The sequence below is a fragment of the Odocoileus virginianus genome, chromosome 10, assembly GCF_023699985.2.
Source record: "Odocoileus virginianus isolate 20LAN1187 ecotype Illinois chromosome 10, Ovbor_1.2, whole genome shotgun sequence".
Taxonomy (NCBI): domain Eukaryota; kingdom Metazoa; phylum Chordata; class Mammalia; order Artiodactyla; family Cervidae; genus Odocoileus; species Odocoileus virginianus.
Genome location: NC_069683.1, coordinates 55,850,779 through 55,857,481, shown reverse-complemented (window position 1 = coordinate 55,857,481; position 6,703 = coordinate 55,850,779).

The window sequence follows — 6,703 nt, the reverse complement described above, 5'->3', positions numbered from 1 at the left end:
GCTATGATACTAGAAATCACTAAAAGGGGAGGGAAAAAAAACTGCAAAAAACACAAACACATGCTGTCTAGCTCAATGGTAAAGAATCTGCCTGCCAAGGATGAGACTCGGGTTCAGTATCTGAGTCAGGAAGATCCCCTGGAGAAGGAAATGGCAACCCATTCCTGCTTTCTTGCCTGGGAAATCCCATGGACAGAGGAGACTGGTGGGCTACAATCCAAGGGGTTGCAAAAGTGTCATACACTATTTAGCAACTAAACAACAGCAATGATTTAAAAACCAATGACTCACTGAAGAAATCAAAGGGGAAATTTTAAAAATGCATAGAGACAAGTGAAAACACAATGATTCAAAACTTATGGAACACAGCAGTTGTAAGAGGGAAGTTTATAGTGATATGAGCCTACCTCTGGAGATAAGAAAAATCTCAAATAAATAACCTAAACTTATACCTGAAGGAACTAGAAAAAGAAGAACAAAACCCAAAGTTAGTAGAAGGAAAGTAATCATAAAGATCACAACAGAAATAAATGAAATAGAAACTAAAAAAAAAAAAAGAAAACAAGAGAAAAAATCAATGAAACTTAGAGCTAATTCTTTGAAAAGATAAGCAAAATTGATAAACCTTTGGTCTGACTCATCAAGCAATAAGAGAGAGGACTTAAGTCATTAAAATCAGAAATAACAAAGGAGAAGTTACAACTGACACCACAGAAATACAAACAACTATATGTAAATGAAATTCACAACCCAGAAGAATGGATAAATTCCTAGAAATGTTCAGCCTCCCAAGACTGAACCAGGAAGAGATAGAAAATATGGAAGACCATTTACTGGTAATTAAATTGAATCAGCATTTTTTTTTAATTCCCAACAAAAGCCCAGGACCAGATTACTTCACAGGTGAATTCTACCAAACATTTATAGTAAGTGCCCTACATGTGAACCTTCAAGTTGCATACGTGAAATCATGCAAGTCAGTTCACGTGTTCAGTATACATTATCACATGCAAGCATTATCTACAAGTGGTTGTGTTTTTGTGTACAAGGTAGAGCTAGGTCTGCAAGAGGATGACTTCATTGAACTCTTTGCAACACAAGCAACTTACTAATGAAGATTCGATGGAATTGGAGGCCCAGAGAAAGGATGAAGAAAGATAAATGAAGAAGAAGTAACTGAAGAACTGTAGAGATTCACAATGTAGGAAATGGCAAGGAGATTTTCTTTACTTGAGAAAGGTCTGTTAGTTTTTGAGGTACAGAATCCAAATGTAGAACAGTACACAAAGGTTGCAGCAGCCATTCAGAGTGCAATCCAGTGCTATTGTGTCATCTACGATGAGGAAAAAAAAAAAAAAAAAAGAGTTACTACCCAGACATCATTGGATTTTTTTTTTCAAGAGGGTGTGCATGTGTTCATACTGTCATATCAGTCATGTCTGAGCTTTTGCAACCTTATGGACTGTAGCCCACCAGGGTCCTCTGCCCATGGGATCCTCCAGGCAAGAATACTGGAGTGGGTTGCCATGCCCTTTTCCAGGGGATCTTCCTGACCCAGGAATTGAACCCACATCTCAGGTCTCCTGCATTGGCAAGTGAGTTCTTTACCACTAGCCGCATCTGGAAAGCCCTCTTTCAAGAGGGTCAGTTCAGTTCAGTTCAATTCAGTCGCTCAGTTGTGTCCGACTCTGCGACCCCATGAATCATAGATAACATCAAATCAACAAGGAATGAAAACTTTTGCCATCAATGTCAGGTGTAAGTAAAATTGCAATTTGCCCTCCATCTCTTGCTGAAGATCCTTCAGCTTTACTATTGCCCACCTCCTCTCCCTCCTCCAGTCAGTAACTCTTCTTGATTGTTCACTCAATGCCAGCCCCTGGATGCCAGTTGTTATAGTATTGTACTATGGTACTTTTCAAGGTATTATACTGTAAGATTAAAAATGTTTTCTTTATTTTTTGTGTTTATTTTTTATGTATTATTTGTGTGAACCTATTACATTACAGCACTATCAATATGCAGTCAATTGTGCTTGTTGGATACTTAGGCTAAATTTATTGGACTTACGAACAAGTTGGACGTATAAATGTGTTCTCAGAATGGAACTCATTCAGATGTAGGGGACTTACTGTATAGAAGAGTTAACACATATCCTTCCAAAATTACAAAAAGAAAAAAAAAATCAGAGGAAAAATTCTCCTGAACTTATTCTACAGGGCCAGCATAAACCTGATACCAAAAACCAGATGATAATATCACAAAAAAAGAGAAAAATACAGGCCAATATCATTGACGAACATAGGTGCAAAAATCCTCAATAAAATATTAGCAAACAGAATCTAATAATGCATTAAAAAAAAGTTGCAATCCATGATCAAGTATCTCATGGATGCAAGGATTTCTTAATATATATAAATCAATCAGTGTGATATACCACATTAACAAATTGAAGAATAAAAATCATAAAGTCATCCATCTATTATGCAGAAAGATTTTAACAAAATTCAACATCTATTTGTGATTAAAAAAAATTCTCCAAAAAGTGGAAATGGGGGAACATAGCTCAACATAATAAAGACCACATATGACAAACCACAATTAACTTCATACTTAATAATAAAAAGCTGAAAGCATTTCCTCTAGATGAGGAACAAGACAAAGATTTCCACTCTCACCCCTTTTATTAAACATAGTATTGGATGTCTATTGCAGTCAGACAAGAAGAGGAAAGAAAAAACCCAAATTGTAAAGGAATAAGTAAAATTTCACTATTTGCAAATGGCATGATACTGTATTTACAAAATCCTAAAGACATCAGAAAACTAGGAGAACTCATCAATGAATTCACTAAATTTGCAGGATGCAAAATTAATATATAAATTGTTAGTGCATAGAAATGCAACATAATTTTAATATATAAAAATGTGTTGCATTTCTATGCACTAACAATGAACTGTAAGAAAAAGAAATTAAGGAAACAATCCCATTTACATTGCCTCAAAAACAATAAAGTACCAGGACTTTCCTGGTGGTCCAGCCACAAAGACTCTGTGCACCCAAAGCAGGGGGCCCAGGTTTGATCCTTGGTCAGGGAACTAGATGCCACATGCTGCAACTAAGATCCAGCACAGCCAAGTAAATAAGCAAATATTTTTTTAAAAAAGAATAAAATACTTAGGAATACACCTGACCAAAGAGGTAAAAGACTTATATGCTGAGAATTATAAAACATCAATAAAGGAAATTGAAGATTATTTAAGAAGGGATGAAAAGATATCCCAAGCTCTTGGATTCGAAGAACTAATGTTAAAATGGTGATACTACCCAAAGCAATATAGAGATTTAATAGGATCCGAAATTACTTGTGACATTTATTACAGAACTAGAACAAATAATCAAAATTCATATGGAACATTCATAAATCACTCAGAATTTTCAAAGTAATCCTGAGGAAAAAGAACAAAACTGGAGATATAACAATCCCAGACTTAAGACAATACTACAAAGCTACAGTAATCAGAAGAGTGTGGTATTGGCACAAAAATAGACATATGCATAAACACAATAGAGAACATATTGTGTTCCACAATATGGAACACAATAGGGAGCCCAGAAATAAATGCACACAGCTATGGTCAATTAATATTTGACAAAGGAGGCAAGAATATACAATGGATAGAAAGTCTCTTCAGCAAATGGTGTTAGGAAAGCTGAGCACCACATGTAAATCAATGAAGTTAGAATATTCTCTCACACTGTACACAAAATAAATTCAAATGGCTTAAAGACTTAAATATAAGGCATGACTCCATAAAACTCCTATAAAAGAGCATAGGTAAAATGTTCTCTGACATAAACTGCAGATAGATTTTTCTTAGGGCAGTCTTCAAGGCAAAAGAAATAAAAGCAAAAATAAACAAATAGGATCTAACTGAACTTACAAGCAATTCTCTTCCAAATCAGACTTTCTTATCCCCTTGAAAAGTACAGGGTGTCCTCAACTTTCCCCTGATCTATTTGGTTTAAAACAATTGTTAAATGACTCTGAATTTTCACACATAAGCAAATAGAAATAAAAGCTGAGAAGCAATTTTTCATTAATTTCACCACTGGTTCCTGGTGTGAGTAGAATTACATCAATTTTGTTGTGTATCAGAAAAGTTATTTTTCTAATAAACTGAGTCAGACTTCCTTCACAAATATCTCTGTGGGTCATGGAATCCTGCAGTTGCAAAGGCGTGAAGGCTCAGTGCTGAGAGCTCACCCTAAAGTGATTAAAACAGACTGCAAAATTATCTGCCAAGGCTGATGAGCGGGAAAATGAAGGCTGACGGAGGAAGTGCACAAAGCCGTATTTCCAGAAAATCACACCAGACTTCACTCATTAGGGAGTGAATCTACAGGGCATGCATTAGAGTCAACCACCAGCTGAGATTTATGATATCAGCTTAATTTAGTCTTGAACCCAGCTCACAGGAGTAATAGAGTTAATAGAGAAGACAAAGCTGTGTGTAGAGTATAATATGCCTGAACTTTAAGTAGAATAGTTACCTAAATGTTGTGGTTGTTAGCTTCCTCTGTAGTTAAACAACAGAACAGGTGCCATTATACCTGAAATGCTATGACTTGAGATCTGTTTCTATAGTTTAGGCATGGTCACCACAAGCAGGGTTTTATTTTCAAATGCAAGAGTTCCCACAGGTGGGAAGCAGGAAGTCAGTAAAATACTAGCGTGAATCAATATAGGAAATGATTTCATTTGTTATTAGAGAAACTTAAGCACCCCTAAGAGACACTGGCACCCTGGGGGGGAAAGGAACTGAAAGAAGTGAGGGAGAAGAAAACAAAAGTACAATGATTTTTCATGTGGGCTGTTTATCCCATCAGAGGGCACCCATTTTCTAACTCCTGCACAGAGTCCTAAAGATGAGATTAGCAATCAGTAGTATATACTCAAATACTAATTACACTTGCTAAAAATATCAAGAAATATGATTGCACTTACAATGTACTACACCAGTATTATAACGCTCTTTCTTATGGCATTTTGTGGCAGAAGAAATATGTGCTTTTATCCACATATATAGATGGAGATGATTTTATGACGTTCCTCTTCTTTGTAAACATACTGTTATTTTTGACCTTCTATAAAACAGTCCCAATCTCATTTGTATAATTCCACTTAAAAGCATTGGAGGAAATAGCTGATAGTGTCTCACAGGTTTTCCCTGAAATCATCCATTTCTTTTGTTCCTCTTTTGGGCTTTGGTTGCTAGTGCTTCAGTGTCTGCAGTTTGTAGCTAAGTAAACAAAACTCCTGTCACTCCCATCCTCAGACTTCCACACCTCAAATGCTGCTGCACGGGTGTGCAAGCAGCAGAGTAACTGCTTGCACAACTTCAGAGATGGCTTCAGGCATGTTGCAAGGCAGCACGTATGAGGGGTGCCCAGGCTGAGTCACACTGAGGGCTCTGGGTCAGCCTCTTAGTTATCAGAATTTAACAGATGAAAGAGATCAGATTGTTCAGCTGCCTTTTTTGTTTTGAATGCTGAGCATCTGGTGTTTGACTGTGTATTGCCATGTAAGAACACAATAATCCTCAAACATTTTGATCACAAATAAACTCGTGTGAGTCTTCCTGCTGGTAAATGTCTCCTTAGCTTTGATAAAAGGTACCAAAGACATCACACAGAACCTCAAATTGCCAAGGAAAGCAGAGGCTCGTGGCTTTTTTAGAGTTTGGAGAAGGCTGCAAGATAATCTAATTCAATTCCCAGTCTAATTTACCTCTGTCAGTTTCCAAGTGAAAAAGCTGATTTCCAGAGGGGAAAGTTAGCATCACTGATCACCTCCTTAGGTAACAGTGAGTAGCATCAGACCATGATCAAAACTCTGGTCCAGCTGATAACTGGATGACCAAGGCAGTCTTGCCTCTGTCTGGTCCTGTGGACAAAAGAGCCCCTCCACAGGCCAGTGTGAAGTCAAGCGACAGAGGAGAGTGAAGAGAGACCAGGATTCATGGTGTCTGAGGGCACCATCAATATTCTGACTCCCAACATTCCCAGGGACTTGTGAGTTGGCATTTCTTATAGGTGTCAAATGTTACACTTCATTTACTATTTAAAGCAACATGTGCTATTTGCATGCTAAGTTGCTTCAGTCGTGCCCAACTCTGTGCAACCCTATGGACTGAAGCCCACCAGGCTCCTCTGTCCATGGGATTCTCCAGGCAAGATTACTGGAGGGGGTTGCCATTTCCTCCACTAGGAGATCTTCCTGACCTAGGGACTGAACCCATGTCTCTTATGTCTCCTGCATTGGCAGGCAGGTTCTTTACCACTAGCACCACCTGAAATCAGCATGGCTGGTTTGAAATAATAAGAAATAAAGTGAGATGTGAATTTAAAAACTATTGAAGCAAGAGAAACAATACTAATTAAACTTTAAAGTGAGGATGTGTAACAAGTATGATTCAGTCACTGAGTAATTGACAATTAACTATTCTTTCCCTAGAGACCCAGCACTAATTAAGTGGGGGCAGCATCTCCTAGTACAATAGGGGTGGAGCTGAAAGTTTTCCTGTTAAGAATCTCTTTCCCAATGAAGGAAATGCTCAGCCTCTGAGCACTTGAGATCATCCTTCCAAAATCACATGTCCCAGTTTTGATGTGGTTTGATTGTATAATCCACTAACTCAAG